Source organism: Sceloporus undulatus, chromosome 4 (assembly GCF_019175285.1).
Source record: "Sceloporus undulatus isolate JIND9_A2432 ecotype Alabama chromosome 4, SceUnd_v1.1, whole genome shotgun sequence".
In the NCBI taxonomy this organism is placed as follows: Eukaryota; Metazoa; Chordata; class Lepidosauria; order Squamata; family Phrynosomatidae; genus Sceloporus; species Sceloporus undulatus.
Window position 1 is genome coordinate 93,751,331 of NC_056525.1, and position 17,992 is coordinate 93,769,322.

The window sequence follows — 17,992 nt, forward strand, 5'->3', positions numbered from 1 at the left end:
TGGAATGGGGAAATTGTGGAAGCTAATCTTCAGCAAAGTAGTTATTTAGAAAATTACTATTATTTATTTCTTAAACCAGCATAATACCCAAAAAGAAGAGGGGCAGGAAGGTAGGAAGCTAACAGCCTGGGGGATGTAGGCTTTTCTGCCTTCAGTCCTCACCAGTAATCTGGCTTGGTAGGGAAGAGCCAGGTAACTGATTCTCCCAAGCATGTGGCTCTGTCATTGACATATTACTGGCACAGCAATGCAAATAGTGGAGAAACTCCAGCATGAAGGTTCTGAATGGAGGTGGAACTACAGTTGGCCCTCCAAATTTGCAGATTTGAGTTTTGTGGGTTTGATTATTTTTGGATTTGATTAATATGTTCTCTCTAGGAATCTCTAGGTCTCTTAGTGTAATTCTATGGCCAATGTTTGCCTGTCCTGGGAAAGCGGCCAAGTATGCTGATAGCAATACACTCAGAGCTAGATCCTGTTCCAAAGTCAAAGGAAACAACAAAGGTCTGTGCAAACAGACAGTTCTCAAACAAGAGTCCAAATAGCACAAATTAGAGAGCACAGCCAAAGAGAGAAGTCAATAATACAAAGACCTGGGTTCCAGAGAGCGACAAGATGAGTAAGTAAATCCAAAGGTCAAGAAGTCCAGAGAGACACAACAACCAGCAATCCAAGGAGCAAGGTTTCCAGCCAGGTAAACATGGGAGGTCACAATCAAGCATGCTTTCACAGGGAAGTTCAGGTAATCTCTGAAACTGAGGCAGGCATTCTGCACCTGTTTAAATTTTCAAGCTGCAGGAATCCAGCTGCACATGATTACTTTGGCATTTTTGATAAAGCCAAAGTAAAAACCAGAAACCTTCCCTTTCTGCTTGTTGCTGGCTGAAGGTAGGTACTATAGGTGCTGTTGTCCCTTCTCCCTCACTCATGCCTGCAGGCTCTGTTGCTGAAAGGCTTGGCTGCTGAGCCTCCTTGGAAGCCATAAACTCTGCTGGAGCTGGCAGGGGCAAACTAGGGCCAGGCTCAGGCTCAGGCTCAGCTTTTGGCACAGGTCCAAGTTGAGGCTCTGGCTCAGCCTCCTCATCCTGGCTGGGCATGATATTGCCAGAAATTGTACTGGAGGACTTAGAGATTTCTCTAGAGAACACTTCTCTAACATTTGTAGGTCCTCCAACAAAATGGTCTGGGAAATAGTGACCATAGAGCCGCACTGGAGGATCTAGAGTTTCCTAGAGAAGTGTTCTCTTAGTTAAAAGAAATAGCATTTTTTCCCACATTCATGTGGGTTCTGCATCCCTAATACCAGCAAATGTGGAGGGCCCAGTGTAGTATTAATTTTCCCTCAATAAACAGCTACAGAAAAACTAGTAAAGGGCCACTTCCCAATAATTAATTTGGAATCCTAGGGAAAACTAGATAGAGGGTAGAGCAGGTGTTTCTAGACCATTGATGAGGAATTTCTGGACCTCTAGGTGTTCTGGGTAGCATCTGATATCATTGTCCATTACTGGTTTGGCTGACTAGGGCAGAGAAGTCATTTTATTCACCAACTTTGTTTTAGCTCTTTTAATATCTATTTGATATTAATTTTGGGGATTTGGTGGTACATGTATGTTAATTCAACTGAATGTTTCTTGCATAACTAAGGATTTACCAATGCAAGCTAAAGAGCAAAAGGTGATTTGGTATGTTTGCTACCACGTTATTTTTCTACCATAATCAGTTCAAGAGGACATACTCTTTATCTTCTAAGTACTGGACTTCAAGCTGATGTAGAAACTACACATTACACCGTGGAGATAATTCACACTAAATCTCATAGGTGAATGTAGCCTTGTCACAAGCAGTTTTGGACATCAGTGAAGATGCCACAGTGAAGTGAAGACACTAGAGAAGCTTTGAAATCTTGCAGGACTTTTTTTTTTTTTTTGCAATTTGGTTTTCCAATAAAAGTATCAATATTTTGTGGATTTTTGATTTTGTGTGTACAGCACACATTATATATATTAGGCATGTTCAGTTTTTGTTTTCCCCTCTGTAATTAAAATCTTGTGTGAGAGAAAGGAATAAGCTCTGCATCCCACCCCTCTTGTTACCATCTTTTGCCACTTTACACAGATTGGAGGGTGACTATGCATCTCTGGGGAGGGATGGGACACACACACCCCTCTGGCACTTGTCTCTCCCCTCAGAAAGAATTGAGTCTGATCTGGCATTTCCATTGATAGGGATCGCGTCAGAATTGATTTTTCCCAAAAGAACTTCTAAAAAAATTGCTATCAAAATAACCCGAGGTTTTTGTGTTTGCTCTGCTTTACTCCCACTGGAATTGATCCAATGAGGATTAGAATCGATTTACAGTGGGAACTAGGGGCATATAGATCGAATCAAGGTTTGGAGCTTATCATAGTGGGAATGAGCCCCTACTTTTCCAAGGTTCTGCATTCAGGGAATGTACTCCATATACTGTTAAATCAAGGAACTTCTGTGTTGCAGACTGTCATCCTCCAGTTCATGAAGGATGGTGCAGAGAAACTCTTCTTTGTGGGAAACATGGAGCCTCTCCTTAGATATCATATCTGAAGTGGTGAGAGACAGATCCTGTTTCTTTATTCAGATCTATTGTCCAGTTAAGCCTGTTTTAAAACTTCATTAGTCTATCATTAATTTCCATCCTGTTTTGATCATGAGAAATGACCCTGAGTCTTTTGTCTCTAAGGAGATTGTGTGTGTGTGTGTGTGTGTGTGTGTGTGTGTGTGTGTGTGTATCTCCACATATCTGAAATGCTAACTTTACATTAGTTGGTAGGTAGATTTGGATTAAAGAGCAGCATTTTACATGTTCTCTTTAACACTAGCAACATTTAGACATACAGGTCTAATCTGCACTGGAGAAATAATGCAGTTTGATACTGCTTTAACTGATATTGATCAATGCTATAGAATTCTGGGATTTGGTGTTCAGTGAGATATTTAGCATTCTCTGTGAGAGAAGTGCCACAACAAATTGCATCATGAAGCCACCATAGAGCTGCAGCAGGATAGGAAAAGCTGGTTGAAAAAGGAGCTGATCTTTGCCACTCCTTTATCAGCTGGCTTCAAGGTGCACTGAGGCTGTGACAAGTGTTTGCTGTGACCCCAATCCATCTTCGGATGGGGCAGCTTCAAGCCACTCCTTCTGCCGATCTGTTTCATCCCTATTATAAGTAATTTATGGGTACCTCATTCAAACAAATATTTTATATAGAAGCAATGTTGCATTTTTGTGGGTCAAGGAAATAGCACACTCTAAACTGTACACAATATGACTCCCATATTCACAAATTTGGTATCTGTAGTTTCACTTATTCATTCTGAAAATATATGTTCTCTTTAGGCCTTTCCAGGTGCATTTCTGTGGTCAGTGGGCAGTCAAGCATACCACAGAATTGTTCTGGAGGACCTAGGCATGTTTTCTCTAGGCATGTCTAGGTCTTCCAGTGCGATTCTATGGGATGGTTGATCCAGAAGTCAGCCATCTCATTGAAAATAATAGGGTACCCTCTTATCCATAGAGAACTAGTGTGGTATAGTTGTTTGAATTCTGGACTATGACTCTGCAGACCATGGCTTGATTCCTAGCTTGGCCAATGAAATCCATTGGGTAACCTTGGTCAAATCACACTCTCTCAGCCTCAGGGGAAGGTAATGAGAAACCTCTTCTGAACCAATCTTGCCAAGAAAACCCCAAGATAAGGTTGCCTTAGGGTCACCATAAGTCAGAAACAATATGAACACACATAGCAACAAATTATCTGTGTTTCAGGTATCCATGGGGACTCTTGGAATGTAAGATCCACAAATGTGTGGGTTGTACTTTGCCTATATTTCTATTTTATAGCATTCTCAATTATACATTTGAGGAAGCAGAATTACTTTGTAAACTCAACTATAAGTTGACCTCATATATAAATTGAGGGCAGGTTTGGGGGCCAAAGTTATGGATTTTAATATGGTCCATGGATATGTCAAAGGTAAAACTTAGGAGCATGTAATAAAGGATCAAAAGGATGAAGCAAAGGAAAACAATCCCAAAGAACTTACAAATTTTCAGCAAATATAATTGTGTTCACAGTAAAGGCTGGATAGATGAGAGAGTTGGGGGGTGGGTCCATGCTTCCAGGACAGGTTACACTCTTGGCTTTCACCAGGGGATGGTTCCTTTTTTTTTAATGAGAGTTAACGTTCAGTATTTACATTGAGCTGTGGATAAGGTGATGCAGGTTTTTTGGGTTATTTTTTGACTAAAATTTATAGACTTATACATGAGTATATAGAGTACTTGTGACATGAATAAGTTTCATTCCAACCTATAAAAATGAAATACGGACTATATACAATTTAAAAGGCAAAATAAGGAGCATGGTATGTTTTACTGCTTGTGTTACAACTGTTCTAAATTCGTTTGGTGGAAAGATCACTTTGGGAATATATATTTCTGTCCCAAACTTAATTAAATATTAATGCAGATCCTAAAGAAACAAAGTAGCAAAAAAGATAATAAGAAATTGGCCATTATGAATTTCAGAATGTTTTATTAGTCATAAGTTGTGACCCAAAAATGTCTAGATAATTGTTCAATATACAGATCTTCAGATATCAATAGATTTAGGAAACTTGCTTAGCAACAATTGCTTTTGTTTACTTGTGTACCTTCACATCAATTCATGATGGATTTCAAAATATTAAAATAATTGGGTCTAACTAAATGTCTAGTAACAGCAAGCAAAACAAAAAGGTAAACATGCTTTTTGAAACTACAGCCTGTACAGTAAGACAAGTCTGCACACAAAGACAAAACCTGACAAAACTAATTTGGATTTAAAATTTGAAAAGTGCTCATGGTGCCCATTTTAACCTCACTGACAAGTAGTCCAGAAAAGGTCAATTTGCAGTACATGATCAGCCAACTGCTCTCTGTATGCTTGTGAAAAGCCATCACTGTAGTGAGAAAATCTCACTGTGAGCTTGTCAACAGATTTGGTTCCTAGGCATGACTATGAGATGGCTTTTGGCTTCTTTTACAGATGATGACATGGCATAAGCAGGCCTGGTCCAAGACATTTCACTGAAAGAGGTGAATAAGAAGAAGGTCTCCCCAGTTCCATGTACAGAAGAAGCTTATTTCAATATTTGGTGAGGAAACAAGGTCCTCCTCCTGAAGCCAGCAGTAGGACAGGCTGCCTGGTACACTGCCTGGGCCATTCAGTTCAAGACTTAATTGCTCATCCCTACTTTCATTATTTGTCCCCAACTGCTGTCTGAGGTAGCCATGTAAGGCTGCATCTGCACTGCAGAAATAATGCAGTTTGGCACTACTTTAACCACTTTAAAAGTGGTGTCAAACTGCATTATTTTTGCAGTGCAGATGAGGCCTTACTCTGCTGAATGCTAAAATCTCCCTCAGGTATAGGGGCTTTAGGATCCAAATATCATGGAAGGGGGCATAGTTTTATGTCTATATCTTTTGTGGGCCAGTTACTATGGACTTTCTCATATCTATAAGGCAGCATTTTGGGAAATATTGAAAACTACATAATACTTGCATGATTTGATCCACACATGACTAATAGTGTTGTGATGTAATCAGACAAAATTTTTAAAAGTCATGAATAGATTTTTTTTGTGTGTGTGGATTTTTCGGGCTATGTGGCCATGTTCTAGAAGAGTTGGCCACATCGCCCAAAAAGCCTACAAAAAACTATGGGTGCCGGCCATGAAAGCCTTAGACTTCACATCATGAATAGATATTGGCTGGAATACTGTTAGTGACTTAGCATGGTATAAATGCAATCCATATGGTTGTAAGTCACTTTTTTCCATCATTGCAGAGGTTGGAATGCTTTATCACCCTCATGCAGTGATCAAAATCCATCCTAAAAACAAAATATAGACAAACAAACAAACAAAAGCTTTTAGCTACAAGAGACCCCCCTTTTTTTCCCCCACCATGGACATTTAGTGACAAAGTGGAGTAGAACAAAAATATATCAAAAAAATGGCACCCTACTGTTGCTCTTGATCACTTGGGACAAATCTCTGTTCAGAACTCAGTGATCCAAACAATGAATGAGCAGAGTCTGATATCCATGGAGATGTCAGAGATGGGGCCAGCATGTCCAGTCCAATTCCTTCTCCCATTTTAGGCCTTTTCAAAGAAGCACAGGAATATAATTTCAATTTGTCTTTTCTTCCTGTATTTATTAAAACCCAAATTTGCAAAAGTTGAATGGGAAAGAAAACAAAACTGACAGATAGTCCATGCCGAAGGATGGATAAAAAAATTAATATTGATTTCTTTGGGAGGCTAACCTGGCTCCCTCCTTTTCATTGACATGTGGATGCTTCCCCCACCCCCAGCAGACTTTGAGAAACTGATTATTTTTCAGAGAAAAGTACAGTGTACTGTACTACTTTCATCCTTATCTTGAAAATATTTTTATACAGTTGTAATTCTATTTACAGTTTAATGATTTTAATCAAATGCTTCTATATGTTTTTAGCTAAATGTATTTATTTGCATTTTTTAAAATGTAAAACACCTAGATTCCCAGCTTTGGAAAATAATCAGGTTATAAATAAAGTAATACATGGATAGATATATACTATACATAGATTGTTTTCATTCAGAACTAGGGGTGTAATTTTTCAACAATTTTATTCTTGAAAGAAGCAAGAGTAATTTTAGCCATTTTCTTCCTACTGCAAGGAAGCTTTAAAAAATTATGCAGTTGCCAAAGTTTGGAACTTATTCTGTGCAAAATTTTCATGTTTTTTCCCCTCAGAAAACATCAATTTCTGTGCAAAAAGAAAAATATTCTGTGCAGAAAATGTATTTTTAAGTGTAGAAAATGCTGCCTTGTGCAGGAAAAAGTGAGCAATTTTGCCCAGTATAATTTTCTAATTATCAAAATTTCCATAAGTCCAAGATTCTCTTCATTGAGATTTCCTGACACTTGAGAAACACATTCCCTGATTACTTCCCCAATATTTTCAAATATCCTTTCCATCCCTAATCAGAATCTACAAACATTTGTTCTTAATCCTCAAGAATTAGAGAAATGACAAATAATAATAATAATAACTTTATTACAGCCATTTGGCCAGCACAGAAATGACAAATATCTCTACTAGAGGTGCCTTCAAAATGTCCAAGGATATTTTCTGTTTTCATGCATAATTATTATCCTCTTTGGAAATGGACTTTGACCCTGCATTCTGCACAAGAAAATGTTATACTGCTGGTATCAATGTTGAATGCCTATATGCCTCCATCTAAAGAAAAAATGGGATTTTGCCAGTCTAGCAATCCTTAGGTACATTTGCTGATGCCTCGAATACCTGGAGACTGAGGATGTAGGTCCAAAACACACTGCAGAAATAATTCAGTTTGAGACCACTATAACTGCCCTGGCTCAGTGCTAGAAAATTCTGGGAATTGTAGTTTTGTGAGACATTTAGCTTTTTATTTCAGAAAGTTCTGGTGCTACAATGAACTACAATTCCCAGGATACCCTAGCACTGAGCCAGGGCTATTAAAGTGGGCTCAGACTGGTCTATTTCTGCAATGTGCTTTGAACCATAGATACACTGCAGAATTAAATCAGTTTGGGACCACTTACATTGCCATGACTCTATCTTATAGAATCTTTGGATTTGTAGTTTGGTGAAGTGTTCAGCATGATCTGTCATAGAGCTCTAGTACCTCATCAAACTATAAATCTCAAGATTCTGTAGAACAGAGTCATGGCAGTTAAAGCTGTGTGGAACTATTTTAATTCTGAAGTGTGGAGACACCCTGAGTTCATTAGGTTCATAGCTAATAAAACATCACTGACTGTTGTCTTGCAGCAGCTTTAGATAGTAATATCCACTGATACAATTGACCTGGCATTCCTTCAATCATCACAGCTGTTATACTTTCAAAAACTGGGCAAGAAAGCCCTCAGGTTAGTTTAGTCTCTGAGCAGGAACACTTAGAAAGGCATTCTCTTCATCTGATCCTCATTAAAACACCCTGTTACCCATCTAATTTGAAACATATTTTCCAAAGCTTTTTGGCTAAGCTTTGCTAATTAGAGTCAAGTTACTGAATGTTAAGTTTGTGTGTGTGTGCTATGTACCTGATGATTTATTCATGTTATTTGGCTAGTTTGTATACCATTCTACCCACCTACGTGAATGGCGATCCAACAGAGACACCCCTTGCTTCATTACTGGGTTTTCTCCAAAATTCTAGAAAATAGCTAATTTTAACTAGATATCCCTGAATTAGGACCCTCCTAAAAGGCAGAGTGAGGCTGTTGTCTCAGGAAGAAGATGATGGGAGGTAGCAGTGCCAGCTAAGGGCTAAGAAGATGTTGGAAGATCTGTGTTCTCAGCAGCCTGCCCCAACACCAATCTATCATGCTGTCCTCAAGTGTAGTGAATAACAATCTGTCATTAATAGAACTGATGCAGTTGTGCTTATTAAAAGACTGGCAATTTTGTTTCTATACAGTGAATGCAAACATGTTGAGGATGTAGACTTAAGTCTATGAAACCTCATGCTGCCAACTTCTTTCTTTCAGTTAGTCTCAAAGGTGCTACAAGATCTTTCTACATACTGATTCTACAGACTAACACGACTATATCTTTGGGTTAAAAAATGTTCAACAAAATGAAAATACCCAACACCAGCACCAAACCACATAGAAACAGTTGGGAAGACATCTGGAACAAGCTGGTATATCTCCCCCCCCCCCCCCCCACACACACACACTTGATGTCTTATGTTTTGTCAGCAACTAAGTTGCTTAGCAATTATGAAGCAGAAAATGAAAACAAATATTTTGTAGAAAGCATTATAACGATATAATTTAACTAAAAGCAGTGAATTAATCACTTTAGTTTTGGAAGTAATAATGGGAGAAAATGAATTAAAATGACACTCCATGGTATTCTGCAAATGTTTTAGATTCTACACTTTTGCTCCTGGAAGTCAGGAAACTTTATCTATTGAACTGTTTAGCTCAAAACAAGATAACACTAATGGAAATGTCCTCTCCTGAGTCCAAAGACATTTTCAATAGGCTGCCTCTTAATATTATGCAAAATTAAGAGATCCTGGCTGGAGAAATTGGATATAAAGTTTGCTGGAAATAGTTTTTGACAAATGGGTAAGAGAATAGATTTCCTCTGCACTTTATATACCATTATAGTAGTAGTAGAACTAATAGCATTCCCAGCTTACGAGAAGCACCCAGAAGCCCACTTCAGGTTTTTTTGGGAAAGGGAAGAGATTATCAGTGTTGTAGAAGTATTGCCAGATGGATCTAAGTGAAGGCCACTCTGGGCCACCCTTTTGGAACTCTCCCCTTCCTGGTTCATTCCTGGTTATCAGAGAAGGCTGTGTGGTTAAGGTTGAGCCTGTGCAGACTGGCCATTAAGGCTGGCTCTACACAACACACACCCTGACTCCACCCTATGGCGGTGTGATGCTGCACACTGCACCACACGATGCACGGTGTCACAGTGTTCCTCTGGCACTGTATTTAGATGACACAGCACCAATGGAGTGTCATAAAGCTGCAATGCTGCTGGCTATGGCGCCCTTTCCAGGGCACAAAAAAGAACTGTGTTTTGAGGTGCCTTTTTGTGCCACGGAAAGGCCAGATTGGGGCCATGGCATGCGGTTGCTGTAGTCCCGATCTGGCGAAGACAGAGGTGGCTGCAGGCTGCCCCTTCAGGGAGGAGGTTTGGGGTCCTCTTAAGAGACTTTCGGAGAGTTGGGAAATCAGGGCCATGTCCAGCTTAAGGGGAAGTAGCTGTGGAATCCCAAGTCTGCCATCATAGTTTAACCAACACATGGGCTAGGTATGAGGAAGTACCTTGGTCAAAAGTTGGGTCATCTGATACCTAGGTCCAGACTCTTGATACAAATTGATACATTTCTCTTCTGGCTTCACATATAAGGGAAAAAATCAGGATGAGCACAGTGTCAGTATATTTTTGCCCTGGCCTGTGTAAAATGTCTTATGTGCATGCAATGGGTTAAAGGGGAAATGCTCACTTAGAGGAAGCTGAGCATGGAGATAAGTCATAGCAGTTCCAAACTGCACTGTCACTGTGGCTACAGGAAGCTGATGAAACACTAGCAGGTGATTGGATCAGAATCCTAGCTGTGTTTGTGTATATAAGGATGAATGTTCTAGTGCACAATGTGGTGGTATGGATGTCAGTTGATGGTGGTGCATTATGCTGGTTTGTGTAAATATTGTTGTATCGTGATTGTAAATATTTGCTGCAACTAAGGTTAAAAGCCTCTTCGGAAGAACATCAGCAGTTGTGAACTACTTCCATACTTGACAGTGGTGTTTGTCTTCCTGGCTGGTAGTCTTCTGCGTATGGACTCAGTTTTTCCCCAGCGCTAACAGAGAAGTGGGAGTGGAAGGATAGTTTTTGACTCAAAACTCTAGCTTCCAATCACACTGAATGGGTTTTTTTCCCCCAAGCTGTTCACATCAGGTGCTTTGGGAGGGCTACTGAAATAATCTTCAGTGTTGTTATTCCAGCTTTCTCTACCAAGAGAAGGAATGTCCAAACAATTTCTGTGGCATCTGTGGGGCCTAGAGTATACAATGTTGGGTGTTACCCTAAAAAATTATAAGTAATCATATCCTCCTACCTCTACCACTGTACACTCCATATTCTTTATCCACTCCATCCTAATGAACTTTCTCTGTCTGATGCAGACAGAATGGAAAATGATGAAGTCTTTAACTATTATTTGGTTTGTTATAGGTGGGTTACAGACTGCCGAAAAGTGGCAGCCTGTACCCGCCCCTTTCCCTAATGTATCGGGGCCTCAGTGGACAGAGCGGCAGCCTCTGAGGCCCCGATCCGCCGCTTTCCGGGCCGCGGGGAAGCGGCAAAAGGCCCCTTCCCCGTTGCCTGGAAAGGGGTGTTCTTGGGGCTTCAAGCCCCAAGGACACCCCATGGCGGCGGGGAGGAGGAGAGAGGGGCCGCTTGGCCCCTTTCTCCTCTGCATCGCTGGCACAGCCGTCTGAAGGCTGCGCCCAGTGACGCAAAGCTGCTTAAAGGGCGCTCTAAGTGCCCTCATGCGGCGTGATGGCATCACGTCCGTGCCACCTCGTTTGGAGGCGGCGCATTCGTGATGCCATCATGGCGGCCCCCATGTAGATGGGGCGCTGCCATCTTGTACGTCCTCAGGACATATTAGGCTTAGGGGCGTCAAGAAGTGACGCCCCTTTTTAAAACTAGGACGTCCTGAGGATGTCCCTTATGGCCATTTGTAACGCACCATAATTTCTTAGGTACTGCACATCTCCATTTGAAAATCTTCAGATTTTTCGTGCAGGAACATATCTGTGGCATGAACAATTTTAATACAAATTATGAGGATTGTGATGAAATAAATTGCTTCCTCTTTAATAACAGGGAGATCCTGGAAGGTGAGGAGAGAGGTAGTAAACACTACTTTTATTGATGCTGCTGAGAAGTGGAAGCACCATTACCTTAGTGGTAAGGACCATTCAAGTGAGCAATGGAAAAAGGGTGCCATGTCAGATGGACTAGTGGGCTCTTCAGCCCATATTTGTGTGCTCCTTCTTATTTCAAAGCAGAAGTTTTGCTTGATGCTGTATTAATATCATCCCTTGTTTTGTTGGCTTCTAAGTGATGCTAGCTGAGAAAAGACTTTATGTGAACAGAACAGTTTCTTCCAGCTATGAAAAATAAAATACAGAAGTGACAGCTGCAGATTATCAATGAGAAATTTCACTTTCTAAATATATTGAGCATATAATATTGGAGCAATCATCATGCCAAAATGCAATCTAAAGAACATCCGTGTAGAATTTAAAGACTATGCAAAGAACACATTCACACTATTAAGCCTAATTGGTCAGTTTCAAGAAGAACTTTGGACTGTAACCAGGGACATTATCAAGGAAGAATGCAAAAAGACACATTGTAGTGTAGCCAGAAAGAAAGAAAAGCCTTGCTGTATGGCAGATTAAACTTTTCAAATGGTTAAAGAGCTGTGAGAAATAAAAGTGAAAGGTGACAGAAATAGAGGCAACCCTGGGATTGGAACAGACCCATCAGGTCCCCATCTGGTCTGCCAAGGTTGAGCCTGGCCCTGGCCCTAGGGTTTTGGCCTGCAACATCCTAACAGTACGATGCAAGGCCGGGGGGGGGGGGGGGACTCAACAATTGCTCAAACCCTCATAACCATTCTTTCAGTGGTCTTCTGTGAGATACATGGGATGATGCACCTCTTCTCCCATTCCTAAGATAGCAGCTTTTCCCCAATTGATGCCTTATTTGATCACACACAATTTTCTTCTTGACCTATTTCAATCAGGATTTTGGACAGGTTATTCCACAGAAATGGCTCTGACTCACATACTAAGTGATATACTAGTGGAAAAGACTGAGCATCAAATGTCAGTGCTGATCCTATTGGATCTCTCTTCAGCCTTTGATATATTGGATCATTGGATATTGCCACTACGGTTGGCATCATTGGAAATAACAGGGAACACTCTGTCCTGGTTTAAATCTTTTTTGTTGGATTGTTCCTCTGCTGTTTCATTTTGGGGAGCTATGTCAACAACTTTCCTTGTAATTGTAGGGATGCCTCAAGGATCAGTACTGGGTCCTCTTCTTTTCTCATTATATATGCTTCCCTTTGGGTTTCTTATTTCAGAGATGGTTTTCCAATATCACATCTGTGTAGATGACCCTCAGATCTTCCAGAGATTTGATTTAATGGATGCAACTATATGGAAGTCTGTGATGGACTGCCTATTGAGTATTTATCTGTGCAGAAATAGGGGCAGTATCCTGAAAACAACTGTTCAAGGAATAGTGTGTAGGGACAAAGAGAGGTACTAATATAATTAATATTAAAAAAAATAGAAGACAACAAGGTGGAACAAGAGATGTATTCCACAAAATCTGAGAAATCAAATGGAAATTTAAACCAAAAATGGGAATGCTGTATGGGGAATATATTGTGTGATCAAGACTGTTTGTTTATCTTCTGCGTTGCCAGTTTTATTACTCTTCATGAGAGATTTAGTACTATCTCTCACATTTCCCAATAGGGAGAACTGTACCTTTTTCCTGGAGAATCTGATCTGCATTTTAAGTTCTTAGGTAACTTGTATCCTTTTGTACAGATTACCCATTGTATTAACCTTTCTGATAGGTGTGCCTAGCACAATTATTTAACTTGTCAGCAGCCTTCTCTATTTTGTTCTTTGAGCTTTTTTCTAGAATAAAAGCAATTAAAGCAGTTTTTTCATTGTATATTTAAGATAACTGCTGCATATATCAGGCTTTGATTGAATATTCTATGAATGTTTGTCAGGTAGTATGTTATCCACATAATACATCACCATACACGGAGGGCTTGTTTATGTACAACTGGGTAAACATGGAGAATATCTCTGCAGAATGAGCTTCTTAAAAACAACAAAACAAAATCAGCATGGTATAATGCATTGTACTGATTCAAATAAAATAACATCAGTTATCTGAAAAGTGTCAGCAAATGATAAGGTATGCAGGACAGTCTTTTGTTTTGAGAAACTACTCTATACACCCAGAACAATGACAGCACATCCATAGATGTTATATATGGAGAGAAGTAGGCCTAAGGAGATAGAGAATTCAGTTTTAGTGATTTTCTCATCGAAAGGTGTCTGATGCACATGTGGAAGAATAGTGCAAAAAACTAATCTAAATTTTATTTTTATCCCTGTCCACAAGCAAATTTCATACAATGGTCTTGTATATGCATGAAGCAAAGGATCATACATTTGCTGGGTTAGGGGTACAAGGCCCCCGTGAAAGTGGAAAAAACAAAAAAATAAAAAAACCAATATTATTTTTATCTGAGAGAACATCTCTCTAGAAATCTCTGGGTCTTCTTATCTTAGCTTTGTATTTTTGTAATTTTTGCTGCAGCTTGGTGTTGGATGGAGTTATTTAACTCTCCTAGGATATGGAAGTGAAACTATAGATAGGCCATGATTCATCAAAACTTCAAAAGAAATAAATAAAACCCAACAAGAAGCATGATCTAATATTCTCTCATAGGACAGTCTATCTTATGAAATCTAATCCACAGCTGCAAATATGGAAAATTTGATTTCTCTCATTAAGGCTGTGTTGGCATCTGTGTCTATTGTGATATCTGTTTCAAGATGCCAAACATGGTTCAGAACAATACAGAATTGTTAACACTTCTGACAAAGCATTTGTACTTGAAACAGTTGTCACATAATTCACTATATTGCTTGTTTCCATTTTCAGTAGGAATTTCCATAGGGCTTATGAGCACTGTTGTATTGCAGTGAAATGAGTGGTTGATTGAACATTTCAAATAAAAATAGGCTGTGTCTCAGGTGTGGGAGTTGTATGGCCCTCCAGATTTTGTTATACTGCAACACTCAGCAACTGTAGTTATTATAGTCCATCATGAGTAATGCTACATGGGCATGATGGGAGTTACACTTCAAAAATATCTGTTGTATGGTTCTCACCATGCTCTATTCCACTTAGGAAGGGGGCATTCCTATTTTTGTTGAAAGAATTATAAAAAACAGGATTCAGGTCTGCTTCCATTTTTGTTGGAAATTTCTCAAGAATTTGAATGGCACTCTTTACAAAATGACGGGATGCAGATTATTCCATTAAACATATCCCTTCTTTATGTTGTATTACCTACATATCTGAAGGAATCTATTATTTATATATTTAGCATGTTATGTCATTTAATTATTTATGTATTTATTTAAGCTGACAGTGTTCCAAAATAAAAAGGAGGGAAGAAAGATAATGAAGGAAATGAAATCAATCAATTTGCATTTTCACATGAAAGAAAGTGGCAGAGAAGTGGATAACTAGGTAAACGTTCTTTAACTTGTTACAAGATCTATATAAGATTCCCATAGTGTAGATCCAGTTGAGGCCAAGGTTCCTTGGACTAGCAAAAAAGTAAACTTTCTCCATTACCTTTGTGTACCAGTAGTATAATCACAGCTGGAAATCTAGCCACATAGCATCATTCTGCCCAGTACATGTTCCATAATTTTCTGAGGCTGTTGATGTGATTAATCAAGAAAAAAATAACTTGAGAAAAATGTGGACAATGTAGGTCAGAAAAAAACAAACAAACTGTAGAAGCAAATAAGGTTCAAAAATAAGTATTGTCCCCCTCAAAAATCCTTGGGAACATTTTTGTGCCAAAACTGAAATGGTAGGATTTTTTAATGCTTCCTATAACTAGCTGATATTTTACCATCTGACCTAATATGAAGTTGACAGCTGAAGAAATTTTGGGTATAAGGACAGATAAACTTCTCTTCCAATTTTTTTTATGTATAGATGGAAAGTAGTTTTTAATTATTACTTGGCCAATACTGGGTGACTTTGGGTGAGTCACATATTCTCAGCCTTAGAAAACTCAGTGGTAGGTTCAGCTTAGAGTCAACCTTAAGTCAGAAATGTTCTGAAGGAACACAACATCTGCTTATCTGGCTATATAATAATGTCTGTAACTGTTCTATACTACAAATGCAGAAATTTTACTGAATTCAAGAGAATTCCATGTTACTAATTAAAACATTTGTAAATGTCGTCTTTTACGAGTCCCTTTTGTTCAGGAATGCCATCTTAAGTATCACAGAGTGCATCAGACTTGATGGGCAAGTTCCTTACCTGTGAATGGTTGTAAGTGACTCAGATGGCTGTCATAATTCACCTATCCAGGAGAAAACCCCACTGAATACAGTAGAACTTCTTTCCAACTAAAGTTACACAGGATTTTTCTGTATGATATGTAAATCAAGAAGCTCAGCTATGTTGTTGTCAAGTTGCTGATATGTATTCTATACAATGAAGAGTGTGAGTGCCTTTCCCTGATCACACATGAATAATACTCAATGGAACTGAACCAATTACTTGGTTATTTGACCACGAGACAATTTGGTCCAAATTGCTGCTGTTCTTATTTCCCATTAGATTGACTTTGGTTATTGGCAATACCATGAACAGAGACCTACAAAAGCCCTTGAACTGAATCAGTCCAACTGTTGTGTGTTCTCTTGCTCTCTTTCTCATATTGTCTTCCACTTTACCAAGTGTAGTTATCTTTTCCAGTGAGTCAGATCATCTCTCATTGGACCCACCTTGATACTTTTCTTCTGTGGTAGTGGGATTGTGTGCTTGTACATGGCAAGAGGTTGTCAGAAGTGCTGATGCTAGTAGGTTCCCAGCATCAGGCAGACTTATGGTGAGAAGAGAGACTAAATGTGGCAGACAGCCACTGGACAGCTGCAGTAGTGTGGTGTGTGTGTGTGTGGCACTGGTGGAGTAGCTCTTAGAAGCAATGGCAGTGAAACCATAGCTAACTCCAAGGGAGTTAGGACTGCACAGAAGAAAGAAATAGTATACACTCCTGAAGTCTTTTACCTTTAAAAAAAACCTATGATGAGACAATCCAGAATGAAATAAGATGCTGGAAGATGAAACTCTCAAGGTACAACTAATATCTACACAGACAATATATTTATTCAGCAAAGTAAGAATAACAAATATTCTTATCAGGATTTATTAAAAAATATCAAACCAATGAGCATTTTAAGATGCTTTACTTGGAATTTAAGAATTTGGTACATCACAACTTATTTGAAAATGATGACCTATTTTGAAATGACAAAACATTATAGCCAAATCTTTGCTTTCCATAACTGTGTTGTTTTTTATAATTTAATAATGTACGGTTTCAAACTGAATATTTAAACTTGGTTTCCTTTATCTTTGAAGTATTTTTCCGCTTCTGAATGAAGAATTTAAACAGAAATGGGTCTGAAAGAGAATATTATTAACATTTTGGGATAACAGAAATTTGAGCACTACAGCATTAATAGCATTCCACAGTTACACATTTTATAGTGAGCTCCAGCCTTAATGAGCACTTTTGAATTTTTTGACTACCTTTTATCATATTTTTCTTAAATTAATCCTGCCACTTCTTGTCGTGGACAACCTTTCTTAATCCTGTTCACAGATTTCTGAATAGAATACATACAGATACTTGTAAACTCGCACTACATAATTGTTTGTTTTTTCTCAGGATTTATAGTCATATAGGCAAAGACTCACAATATTTTGCATAAAAATATGCATGTTTGTACACACCAACACCACTACACTCACTCCTAATTGCCCACTTCAGTTTATGAAAATACCAAAGCTATTCTTGCTGGTTTTGTATGCATTTTTCTTTCGAATGTAATGCAAATCTTGTAAATACTGTATTTTCCTATGGAAATATGGAGGCATCAAATTTATTTCCCATTCCTATTTCCAGTGATATTGAAAAGATCTTTGTTTTTTCCCCACCCACCACACCTTTTTATCTGATCACATAAAACCTCTCTTCCAGATCCTCTTTTTTAAAGATTAAATGTGCTGCTAAGAATAGTCAAGAGCTGAGCACAGATGGTGTCACAACTAGTCTATCTAGTTGGTCAATCAACCAACTATCAATCCAGTATTTTAGACCTCTTTTCTTCAGCAAATCTCATAGGGTACTTGACAAAACATTTACTGAAATCAAGGTCACTATGTCCACAGAATTCCCTCATTTACCAAGGCTGCATCTCTATTAGAGGAAATTAGATGAATATTTAAATACAGCAGACTGCTTGCTTAACCAAAGGGACAAGACAATAATTGCATTCTGCTTTGCTTCACAATGTGAATAAGAAGTGCAATATAACAATAATATGTGCTTTGTGGGTTTAAAAACCTCTTGTTTTCAAATGAAAATTGTACATTCTGTACATGCATATGCAAGATTGTACATGCACTACTCTACAAACAAGAAAAATAGATAAATTTTTCAAAAAAATAGATAAATTATTTTTTTGAAAAA

At 38.7% G+C, this 17,992-nt stretch overlaps 1 long non-coding RNA gene across 1 annotated transcript; it reads left to right on the top strand.

Moving 5' to 3' along the window:
* The first annotated feature begins 565 nt into the window (after positions 1 to 565).
* On the top strand, positions 566 to 6,602 carry LOC121929301. The gene is made up of 3 exons (XR_006103645.1): positions 566 to 694; positions 2,497 to 2,587; positions 5,067 to 6,602. It is a non-coding gene; the product is annotated as an uncharacterized LOC121929301 (long non-coding RNA).
* The last annotated feature ends 11,390 nt before the right edge of the window (positions 6,603 to 17,992 follow it).